This window comes from Rhinolophus sinicus, chromosome 8 (genome assembly GCF_057876585.1).
Source record: "Rhinolophus sinicus isolate RSI-liver-muscle chromosome 8, RSI-T2T, whole genome shotgun sequence".
NCBI classification, from domain to species: domain Eukaryota; kingdom Metazoa; phylum Chordata; class Mammalia; order Chiroptera; family Rhinolophidae; genus Rhinolophus; species Rhinolophus sinicus.
The window spans coordinates 30585883-30598180 of NC_142508.1; the positions used below are offsets into that span (position 1 = coordinate 30585883).

Sequence of the window (12298 nt, forward strand, 5' to 3'; positions counted from 1 at the left end):
TGTTTTGGTGTGGCTGCAGGACAGGGCAAGCCTGTCTGTAAGGCTCCCCTTCATTTCATGGTTTTATTAACTTTTTCTAAATCTTGTCATAATCTCTATCTACCAGATTTTTTTTTTTTTTTTTTTTTTTAATAACAAAAATGGGAGAATTCCCGGGAGAATTGGAGGGGGCAATGTGTCCCTTTTTAAGTTGCCCCTGTACTAGCAGCTTGGCGGCTTGAATCTTTTTCGGTTGATAGGGGCCTCGGGCAGTGGATCTAGCCCTGCAACTACACTTGGAGGAGAGCTTCATTGTAACCCAGGCTTCTATTCTGATTGAGATTCTAATAAAGGCCCAGTCTGTTGAGCCTGGACTAATTGCATTTGAACAGAGAGGGAAGTGAGTGCAGCTTGTAATCTTTGCACCTCTGCTTCCCAGGGGGATCCAGTTTGGGTTGATCATTCTCAGAGTATCTGATTCCCTCGTGTCTAGGATCGATCACATCCCTAACCAAATTCCATAAGGAAAAAGTATCTACTGGTACTTCAGAGGGTCCACGAGCATCATAATATCCCTGTAAACGCTCTCTCACCTTTTCCCAAGTTTCTAAGTTTAAAGTCCCTTCTTCGGGGAACCAGGGACATATTTGTACTACAAATTCTAAAAATCGAAGCAACTGTGCTTCACTGGTTTTAACTCCTCTAGCTTTTAGCATGCTCCTTAACATGTGAGTAAACAGCCTTTTACTGTTACCCTGTCCCATTTTATTTTACTCCCGACTATGGTATCTCACCGCTTTCACTAACCTTATTCGACGCGTCTCGTTTGCAAGCGGAGTCCTTCACTGATTCCCCAGTAGTCAGGTCCCTGTTCGGGCGCCACTTGTCGGAGCCTGCCGACGAGACGAACGGTTCCTGAAGTGGGGAGTGAGGATTGAGAGAAAAAATTGGACAAGAGACAAAGATGGGATCGGGAGGGCGAGCAGTTCTGACTGGACTGCTGCGCCTGCTTGATTTTTCAGCATTCTTTTATACAGACAGAAACAAGAAGGTTACATAAAGCGGCTGAGGCAGCAAGTACAGATTAGTTATGTTTCTCCAAAGTTTGGCCCTGACTGTCTTTAGACCTTTTGAGATTGTCCCATTCCCAGAACAGCAGGTGTCTGTTTCTGTTTGTTCTTTATGCTTATCGGAGTTCCCCTCAGCCATCCTCCCAACCTCTGCTTGTAGTTACATTTTCTTAACCCTTGATGCTCCAGCTCCCCACACCACCACAAGGGGAAGAGCAGGCACGCAGGCACACAACCCTCACAACGAGGGTGCCTGGGGCTGCCACTCTCCGCCCGCGGGCGGGACCCTGGGCGGGGCTCGGAGCCCACCGGCACTCCGGAGACCCTGGCGGCCCGCCCCGGGGGCTTTGAGGGTGACTGCCAAAGCCCGGGCACTGCCTCCTTAGCGGAGCCCAGCCCCGGGCTCGACCACACACCGGTGGAGAAGCTGCCACCGCAACACAGCCTCAGTGCGTCCGTCCCAGTCCGTGTCCCAGCCTGTGCGTCCCCCCCACCCTCAACCTCCACCCCCTGTCCGTCTGGCTCTGCGACATGCCTGTTGGGCTGTGGCTCTCGCTCAGGAGCTCTCTCCCCGCGTGCCAGCCCCCTCTTTCTCTGTCTCTGTCCATGTCTCTCTGTACGTCTAGATACATACATGCACATATACGTGTATATTTCCATCTCGCTCCCTCCTCCTCCTCCTCCTCCTCCCCCCCCCCCGTTCTGTCTGTCGGTCCCTGTCCTGCGGGGACTCTAGTCCCTCTGCCCGCACAAGAACGCAGGATATGGCGAGGCCAAGAAGGAACACCAACGGAGCCATGGATAGGGGTCTCATAGCACCATTTCTCACGGGCGGCTGGCTCGGAGACACAGCAAGCCGGAGCCGCACGATCCCCAACCTGCCGGCCGCTTCTCTGCCAACCAACCGACCCACCAACCGACCGACACGCCAAGCCGGCCAACTGCAATCCGCGCCCCTCTGCAATTTGCAGTCCACCATCCGCGCTTCCTAGCTTGGCCACCGCAGCTGTACCGGTGGCCTATGGCCAACTGGCAACAGCTGACGGCCAAGCGGTCACAGCTGATGACCGTGCACCACCCGAGGCAGCACCCCTCCACGCGAGGCCCAGAGCCTGGAAACGGCTCTCTGGGACTCTGTCGCCACAGTCCCCGCCTGTCTCTCTCCGCCTCTCTCTTGCTCCGTCTCTGGCCTTCTCTCATCCTCTCTCTCACCTCCCTGGGTCAGGAGAGGTGACGTGTAGCCAGTGAAGGGACCGGAGATCGGGCGGGACGCTGGTCGCTGAGGAGGGGCGAGGGCCCGGACGGAAGGCTGTGTGACGAAGGGTGACGGCAGACTGGAGCCGCTGCACCCTGGTGGCACGGGTGGCTCCCCGTGGCTTTGGGCCAGTCGGTGGGGCCGGCCAGTGCCAGGGCCAGGGCCGCGCGTGCCTAGGGCCGGAGGGGCCTGAGAGGACCCTGCGACCCCCTCGCTTGCCACGAGCGGGGGACCGCAGAGCAGCCAGGCGGGTCTGGGGTGGTGGGGCTGGGGGTGGGGGTGAGCGGGGTTGGGGGGGCGGGGTGTAAGCCGTACGGGGCCCGGGGAGTCCCAGGATGCCAGGGCGCCGAGACTTCTGTCACCGTCAGGGAAGTGACAGAGGCCCGTGGAGCCACGGGTGGCGCGGAGGGGCCTCGCTGCGGGCCAAGAGTAGCCCGCCGCCCACGCCGGCGGCGTCCGGGGGAGGCGGGGAGCAGGCGGGAGGCGCGGCGCCGGCGGAGCCGGCCCGCGAGGAGATGCTCGCCACCCGAGCGGCCCAGCAGCACGGCGCACGCTCACGAGGCAGGCCGGGAGCAGGCTCTTGGGGCGCCGGCAGCCGGGTCCCAGCGTCTACGGCCATACCACCCTGAACGCGCCCGATCTCGTCTGATCTCGGAAGCTAAGCAGGGTCGGGCCTGGTTAGTACTTGGATGGGAGACCGCCTGGGAATACCGGGTGCTGTAGGCTTTTGCTCGCCTCTCCTTTTGCGCCGCCGCCCCGGCGTGGCTCCCTCCGAACCCCTGGCGCCCCTTGCCCCTCTTCTGCCGCCCAGCCAGCCGAAGGTACCCCTGGCCAGCGGCGGGTCAGCCGCCCGGCACTACAAGCTCGCAGCCCGGGCCGCACGCCAGGCCCGTCGGCCCCGGCTCCCCCCCACACCCTCTTCTCAGTCCTCTTCGCTCCCGCAGGCCGACAGCCCGCAGCCCTTCGCCGAGCCGCGGTCGCCGCCGTCGCCGCCGCTGCCATCGCCGCGCTCCCTCCCGCTCCCCGCCCCCGCCGCCCCCAAAGCCCAAGCCCAGGGCTGCCTGCCGGCGCAGGCCTCCACCAGGCTTTCTCCATCCCAGGACGTGCCGGTCCTTTGCACCTCGGCCCGAGCCCAGGGGACGACCATCCCTGTGCCTGCACCTGGGCCCCGAGACACAGGATAGGCGTGTCCTCCGGCAAACGGGATGCCCACCCGCCCCGCCCCACCGGGGGCCTCTGTCTCTGCTGGCAGGCACCTCGCCCCACACCCCCGCGCGCGCGCGCGCGCCCCCTCCCGTCTCCCACAAGAGCCAGGAGCCCTCGGTTCCCGCCGGCCGCAGTGGCCCCGACACACAGGGGAAAAAGAGCCGGGACAAACCAGGGGACGGAGAGAGCAGCACCCCAACACCCCGCACGCCCTCGGGCTCCAGGAGAGACCACCATGTCGGAGCCTGCCGACGAGACGAACGGTTCCTGAAGTGGGGAGTGAGGATTGAGAAGAAAATAGACAAGAGACAAAGATGGGATCGGGAGGGCGAGCAGTTCTGACTAGACTGCTGCGCCTGCTTGATTTTTCAGCATTCTTTTATACAGACAGAAACAGGAAGGTTACATAAAGCGGCTGAGGCAGCAAGTACAGATTAGTTATGTTTTTCCAAAGTTTGGCCCTGACTGTCTTTAGACCTTTTGAGATTGTCCCATTCCCAGAACAGCAGGTGTCTGTTTCTGTTTGTTCTTTATGCTTATCGGAGTTCCCCTCAGCCATCCTCCCAACCTCTGCTTGTAGTTACATTTTCTTAACGCTTGATGCTCCAGCTCCCCGCAATTCCCCCTTTTTTATTTTTTGAGATCGTGCCTGGCTTAGGTGGTCAGTACAGACATTCTCACTTACCCGTCATTGGATATCCTTCATCAAAGCGATCGACTCCTGTCTTAGGTTGTAAGACATCCACTGATCATTACCCGTCATTGGCTACCGATCTCCTTCGGGGTTAGACAGGGGCAGTGGCTTTTGGTTTATTAGCCATGTGGAGCCTTATTTTGTGAATTTCTCCATAAATATCTGTGACTATCCCCATCACAGCTTCTGTGATGCAGGGGAGGAAACATAGTATCAGGAGGATCACAACAGGCGGAATTACAAGGGGAGGGGGGCATAATTTGAAGCATTGAAGAGTATGATGGCAATACATTGTGAAAACTAGAGACAAGTTTGTTGAGAGTATCAGCTATATCGGTGTTTAAAGGAGAGGTCTCTTGCAGTGTCAAGACCTCTTTATGAAACTGGATAAGATCAAGAGTAACATTTTTTTCTTACACGGTCTGTGAGACTCGTACCTCATAGCAGAAAAATGTTTATTCCAATCACCCTTTGTCTGTTAACAGCCGAAGCATAAAGTCCCATGATGTCTTACCTTCTCAGGGTCAAGTCACCCATATTGTAACAGTTCTGTTGAGATAAGTGGAGAGAACTGATCTTCATTGCCCTCATGACTTCTCTCACAATCAGGTGAGAGAGGAAAGCCAGAGACAGCAATGGCTTTTGCCAGGCAGGGGGAAGGGGAGGAAAGGCTCCTTTTTGGATCTTCTAAGGCAGCTCATTGGGGGTCCCCACTCGGTTCCGCCCGGCTTAGGTTGTATCTCCCGTGAGATATCTTACCCGTCTTTGGCTGCAAACCATCTTTGGGGGACCAGACAGAGAGACATAAGGTGTAAACACAAGAATGGAACAGTAGGGGGCGTGGATGGGTATCTACAGATGTCTTCTCTTCTGTGGGCTGTCGCTCATGGTATGGTTTAACACCGACCAGGAATTCACAAAGGTTTTTCTTCCGGACCTGGAGAAATACAAGCAAAGCCTCTTCCCCGTGTTATCTCGCGGGGAGAAGTAGGATCAGCTTCCCCACGTAATATTTTAAACAAAGGTTGTAATTCACCGGTTGTCAACCGCAACTGAGGTCTAATCCAGTTAATGCCTCCCAGTAGCTTTTGGAAATCATTTAACGTTTTTAAACAATCTCGCCGGATTTGTATTTTTTTGAGGCACAATGGCCTGAGGCATTAAACAATATCCCAGATAAGAGTAAGGAGGCACTTGCTGAATTTTTTCTGGGGCTATAACTAGCCCATAATTGTGGAGCTTTTCTTGTAAATGAGCAAAAGCAGCAAGCAACTTTGGTTCACAAGAGTGGGCAAGAAGTATGTCATCCGTGTAGTGGATGATGTAAATATCTGGAAATGTCCTTCGGGTAGGTTTTATTGCAGCTGATACAAGTTTTTGACATAATGTAGGGCTACTAGCCATTCCCTGAGGTAGCACTAGCCAATGATAGCTCTTAAAAGGTTCTTGTAAATTAACGGAAGGAACACTGAAAGCAAATCCAGGGCAGTCATCAGGATTTAAAGGTATAGTATAAAAACAATCTTTGAAGTCCAAAACAATTTTACATGTGTGTTTTGGTGTGGCTGCAGGACAGGGCAAGCCTGTCTGTAAGGCTCCCCTTCATTTCATGGTTTTATTAACTTTTTCTAAATCTTGTCATAATCTCTATCTACCAGATTTTTTTTTTTTTTTTTTTTTAATAACAAAAATGGGAGAATTCCCGGGAGAATTGGAGGGGGCAATGTGTCCCTTTTTAAGTTGCCCCTGTACTAGCAGCTTGGCGGCTTGAATCTTTTTCGGTTGATAGGGGCCTCGGGCAGTGGATCTAGCCCTGCAACTACACTTGGAGGAGAGCTTCATTGTAACCCAGGCTTCTATTCTGATTGAGATTCTAATAAAGGCCCAGTCTGTTGAGCCTGGACTAATTGCATTTGAACAGAGAGGGAAGTGAGTGCAGCTTGTAATCTTTGCACCTCTGCTTCCCAGGGGGATCCAGTTTGGGTTGATCATTCTCAGAGTATCTGATTCCCTCGTGTTTAGGATCGATCACATCCCTAACCAAATTCCATAAGGAAAAAGTATCTACTGGTACTTCAGAGGGTCCACGAGCATCATAATATCCCTGTAAACGCTCTCTCACCTTTTCCCAAGTTTCTAAGTTTAAAGTCCCTTCTTCGGGGAACCAGGGACATATTTGTACTACAAATTCTAAAAATCGAAGCAACTGTGCTTCACTGGTTTTAACTCCTCTAGCTTTTAGCATGCTCCTTAACATGTGAGTAAACAGCCTTTTACTGTTACCCTGTCCCATTTTATTTTACTCCCGACTATGGTATCTCACCGCTTTCACTAACCTTATTCGACGCGTCTCGTTTGCAAGCGGAGTCCTTCACTGATTCCCCAGTAGTCAGGTCCCTGTTCGGGCGCCACTTGTCGGAGCCTGCCGACGAGACGAACGGTTCCTGAAGTGGGGAGTGAGGATTGAGAGAAAAAATTGGACAAGAGACAAAGATGGGATCGGGAGGGCGAGCAGTTCTGACTGGACTGCTGCGCCTGCTTGATTTTTCAGCATTCTTTTATACAGACAGAAACAAGAAGGTTACATAAAGCGGCTGAGGCAGCAAGTACAGATTAGTTATGTTTCTCCAAAGTTTGGCCCTGACTGTCTTTAGACCTTTTGAGATTGTCCCATTCCCAGAACAGCAGGTGTCTGTTTCTGTTTGTTCTTTATGCTTATCGGAGTTCCCCTCAGCCATCCTCCCAACCTCTGCTTGTAGTTACATTTTCTTAACCCTTGATGCTCCAGCTCCCCACACCACCACAAGGGGAAGAGCAGGCACGCAGGCACACAACCCTCACAACGAGGGTGCCTGGGGCTGCCACTCTCCGCCCGCGGGCGGGACCCTGGGCGGGGCTCGGAGCCCACCGGCACTCCGGAGACCCTGGCGGCCCGCCCCGGGGGCTTTGAGGGTGACTGCCAAAGCCCGGGCACTGCCTCCTTAGCGGAGCCCAGCCCCGGGCTCCACCACACACCGGTGGAGAAGCTGCCACCGCAACACAGCCTCAGTGCGTCCGTCCCAGTCCGTGTCCCAGCCTGTGCGTCCCCCCCACCCTCAACCTCCACCCCCTGTCCGTCTGGCTCTGCGACATGCCTGTTGGGCTGTGGCTCTCGCTCAGGAGCTCTCTCCCCGCGTGCCAGCCCCCTCTTTCTCTGTCTCTGTCCATGTCTCTCTGTACGTCTAGATACATACATGCACATATACGTGTATATTTCCATCTCGCTCCCTCCTCCTCCTCCTCCTCCTCCCCCCCCCCCGTTCTGTCTGTCGGTCCCTGTCCTGCGGGGACTCTAGTCCCTCTGCCCGCACAAGAACGCAGGATATGGCGAGGCCAAGAAGGAACACCAACGGAGCCATGGATAGGGGTCTCATAGCACCATTTCTCACGGGCGGCTGGCTCGGAGACACAGCAAGCCGGAGCCGCACGATCCCCAACCTGCCGGCCGCTTCTCTGCCAACCAACCGACCCACCAACCGACCGACACGCCAAGCCGGCCAACTGCAATCCGCGCCCCTCTGCAATTTGCAGTCCACCATCCGCGCTTCCTAGCTTGGCCACCGCAGCTGTACCGGTGGCCTATGGCCAACTGGCAACAGCTGACGGCCAAGCGGTCACAGCTGATGACCGTGCACCACCCGAGGCAGCACCCCTCCACGCGAGGCCCAGAGCCTGGAAACGGCTCTCTGGGACTCTGTCGCCACAGTCCCCGCCTGTCTCTCTCCGCCTCTCTCTTGCTCCGTCTCTGGCCTTCTCTCATCCTCTCTCTCACCTCCCTGGGTCAGGAGAGGTGACGTGTAGCCAGTGAAGGGACCGGAGATCGGGCGGGACGCTGGTCGCTGAGGAGGGGCGAGGGCCCGGACGGAAGGCTGTGTGACGAAGGGTGACGGCAGACTGGAGCCGCTGCACCCTGGTGGCACGGGTGGCTCCCCGTGGCTTTGGGCCAGTCGGTGGGGCCGGCCAGTGCCAGGGCCAGGGCCGCGCGTGCCTAGGGCCGGAGGGGCCTGAGAGGACCCTGCGACCCCCTCGCTTGCCACGAGCGGGGGACCGCAGAGCAGCCAGGCGGGTCTGGGGTGGTGGGGCTGGGGGTGGGGGTGAGCGGGGTTGGGGGGGGCGGGGTGTAAGCCGTACGGGGCCCGGGGAGTCCCAGGATGCCAGGGCGCCGAGACTTCTGTCACCGTCAGGGAAGTGACAGAGGCCCGTGGAGCCACGGGTGGCGCGGAGGGGCCTCGCTGCGGGCCAAGAGTAGCCCGCCGCCCACGCCGGCGGCGTCCGGGGGAGGCGGGGAGCAGGCGGGAGGCGCGGCGCCGGCGGAGCCGGCCCGCGAGGAGATGCTCGCCACCCGAGCGGCCCAGCAGCACGGCGCACGCTCACGAGGCAGGCCGGGAGCAGGCTCTTGGGGCGCCGGCAGCCGGGTCCCAGCGTCTACGGCCATACCACCCTGAACGCGCCCGATCTCGTCTGATCTCGGAAGCTAAGCAGGGTCGGGCCTGGTTAGTACTTGGATGGGAGACCGCCTGGGAATACCGGGTGCTGTAGGCTTTTGCTCGCCTCTCCTTTTGCGCCGCCGCCCCGGCGTGGCTCCCTCCGAACCCCTGGCGCCCCTTGCCCCTCTTCTGCCGCCCAGCCAGCCGAAGGTACCCCTGGCCAGCGGCGGGTCAGCCGCCCGGCACTACAAGCTCGCAGCCCGGGCCGCACGCCAGGCCCGTCGGCCCCGGCTCCCCCCCACACCCTCTTCTCAGTCCTCTTCGCTCCCGCAGGCCGACAGCCCGCAGCCCTTCGCCGAGCCGCGGTCGCCGCCGTCGCCGCCGCTGCCATCGCCGCGCTCCCTCCCGCTCCCCGCCCCCGCCGCCCCCAAAGCCCAAGCCCAGGGCTGCCTGCCGGCGCAGGCCTCCACCAGGCTTTCTCCATCCCAGGACGTGCCGGTCCTTTGCACCTCGGCCCGAGCCCAGGGGACGACCATCCCTGTGCCTGCACCTGGGCCCCGAGACACAGGATAGGCGTGTCCTCCGGCAAACGGGATGCCCACCCGCCCCGCCCCACCGGGGGCCTCTGTCTCTGCTGGCAGGCACCTCGCCCCACACCCCCGCGCGCGCGCGCGCGCGCGCGCCCCCTCCCGTCTCCCACAAGAGCCAGGAGCCCTCGGTTCCCGCCGGCCGCAGTGGCCCCGACACACAGGGGAAAAAGAGCCGGGACAAACCAGGGGACGGAGAGAGCAGCACCCCAACACCCCGCACGCCCTCGGGCTCCAGGAGAGACCACCATGTCGGAGCCTGCCGACGAGACGAACGGTTCCTGAAGTGGGGAGTGAGGATTGAGAAGAAAATAGACAAGAGACAAAGATGGGATCGGGAGGGCGAGCAGTTCTGACTAGACTGCTGCGCCTGCTTGATTTTTCAGCATTCTTTTATACAGACAGAAACAGGAAGGTTACATAAAGCGGCTGAGGCAGCAAGTACAGATTAGTTATGTTTTTCCAAAGTTTGGCCCTGACTGTCTTTAGACCTTTTGAGATTGTCCCATTCCCAGAACAGCAGGTGTCTGTTTCTGTTTGTTCTTTATGCTTATCGGAGTTCCCCTCAGCCATCCTCCCAACCTCTGCTTGTAGTTACATTTTCTTAACGCTTGATGCTCCAGCTCCCCGCAATTCCCCCTTTTTTATTTTTTGAGATCGTGCCTGGCTTAGGTGGTCAGTACAGACATTCTCACTTACCCGTCATTGGATATCCTTCATCAAAGCGATCGACTCCTGTCTTAGGTTGTAAGACATCCACTGATCATTACCCGTCATTGGCTACCGATCTCCTTCGGGGTTAGACAGGGGCAGTGGCTTTTGGTTTATTAGCCATGTGGAGCCTTATTTTGTGAATTTCTCCATAAATATCTGTGACTATCCCCATCACAGCTTCTGTGATGCAGGGGAGGAAACATAGTATCAGGAGGATCACAACAGGCGGAATTACAAGGGGAGGGGGGCATAATTTGAAGCATTGAAGAGTATGATGGCAATACATTGTGAAAACTAGAGACAAGTTTGTTGAGAGTATCAGCTATATCGGTGTTTAAAGGAGAGGTCTCTTGCAGTGTCAAGACCTCTTTATGAAACTGGATAAGATCAAGAGTAACATTTTTTTCTTACACGGTCTGTGAGACTCGTACCTCATAGCAGAAAAATGTTTATTCCAATCACCCTTTGTCTGTTAACAGCCGAAGCATAAAGTCCCATGATGTCTTACCTTCTCAGGGTCAAGTCACCCATATTGTAACAGTTCTGTTGAGATAAGTGGAGAGAACTGATCTTCATTGCCCTCATGACTTCTCTCACAATCAGGTGAGAGAGGAAAGCCAGAGACAGCAATGGCTTTTGCCAGGCAGGGGGAAGGGGAGGAAAGGCTCCTTTTTGGATCTTCTAAGGCAGCTCATTGGGGGTCCCCACTCGGTTCCGCCCGGCTTAGGTTGTATCTCCCGTGAGATATCTTACCCGTCTTTGGCTGCAAACCATCTTTGGGGGACCAGACAGAGAGACATAAGGTGTAAACACAAGAATGGAACAGTAGGGGGCGTGGATGGGTATCTACAGATGTCTTCTCTTCTGTGGGCTGTCGCTCATGGTATGGTTTAACACCGACCAGGAATTCACAAAGGTTTTTCTTCCGGACCTGGAGAAATACAAGCAAAGCCTCTTCCCCGTGTTATCTCGCGGGGAGAAGTAGGATCAGCTTCCCCACGTAATATTTTAAACAAAGGTTGTAATTCACCGGTTGTCAACCGCAACTGAGGTCTAATCCAGTTAATGCCTCCCAGTAGCTTTTGGAAATCATTTAACGTTTTTAAACAATCTCGCCGGATTTGTATTTTTTTGAGGCACAATGGCCTGAGGCATTAAACAATATCCCAGATAAGAGTAAGGAGGCACTTGCTGAATTTTTTCTGGGGCTATAACTAGCCCATAATTGTGGAGCTTTTCTTGTAAATGAGCAAAAGCAGCAAGCAACTTTGGTTCACAAGAGTGGGCAAGAAGTATGTCATCCGTGTAGTGGATGATGTAAATATCTGGAAATGTCCTTCGGGTAGGTTTTATTGCAGCTGATACAAGTTTTTGACATAATGTAGGGCTACTAGCCATTCCCTGAGGTAGCACTAGCCAATGATAGCTCTTAAAAGGTTCTTGTAAATTAACGGAAGGAACACTGAAAGCAAATCCAGGGCAGTCATCAGGATTTAAAGGTATAGTATAAAAACAATCTTTGAAGTCCAAAACAATTTTACATGTGTGTTTTGGTGTGGCTGCAGGACAGGGCAAGCCTGTCTGTAAGGCTCCCCTTCATTTCATGGTTTTATTAACTTTTTCTAAATCTTGTCATAATCTCTATCTACCAGATTTTTTTTTTTTTTTTTTTTTTTTTTTTTTTTTAATAACAAAAATGGGAGAATTCCCGGGAGAATTGGAGGGGGCAATGTGTCCCTTTTTAAGTTGCCCCTGTACTAGCAGCTTGGCGGCTTGAATCTTTTTCGGTTGATAGGGGCCTCGGGCAGTGGATCTAGCCCTGCAACTACACTTGGAGGAGAGCTTCATTGTAACCCAGGCTTCTATTCTGATTGAGATTCTAATAAAGGCCCAGTCTGTTGAGCCTGGACTAATTGCATTTGAACAGAGAGGGAAGTGAGTGCAGCTTGTAATCTTTGCACCTCTGCTTCCCAGGGGGATCCAGTTTGGGTTGATCATTCTCAGAGTATCTGATTCCCTCGTGTCTAGGATCGATCACATCCCTAACCAAATTCCATAAGGAAAAAGTATCTACTGGTACTTCAGAGGGTCCACGAGCATCATAATATCCCTGTAAACGCTCTCTCACCTTTTCCCAAGTTTCTAAGTTTAAAGTCCCTTCTTCGGGGAACCAGGGACATATTTGTACTACAAATTCTAAAAATCGAAGCAACTGTGCTTCACTGGTTTTAACTCCTCTAGCTTTTAGCATGCTCCTTAACATGTGAGTAAACAGCCTTTTACTGTTACCCTGTCCCATTTTATTTTACTCCCGACTATGGTATCTC

The 12298-nt window shown here is 55.0% G+C and overlaps 2 non-coding genes across 2 annotated transcripts; both read left to right on the forward strand.

Moving 5' to 3' along the window:
* The first annotated feature begins 2911 nt into the window (after positions 1–2911).
* LOC148757431 (5S ribosomal RNA) lies at positions 2912–3030 on the forward strand. The gene has a single exon (XR_016022260.1). It is a non-coding gene; the product is annotated as a 5S ribosomal RNA (ribosomal RNA).
* Positions 3031–8666: 5636 nt separating this feature from the next.
* On the forward strand, positions 8667–8785 carry LOC148757432 (5S ribosomal RNA). The gene has a single exon (XR_016022261.1). It is a non-coding gene; the product is annotated as a 5S ribosomal RNA (ribosomal RNA).
* Positions 8786–12298: the final 3513 nt, after the last annotated feature.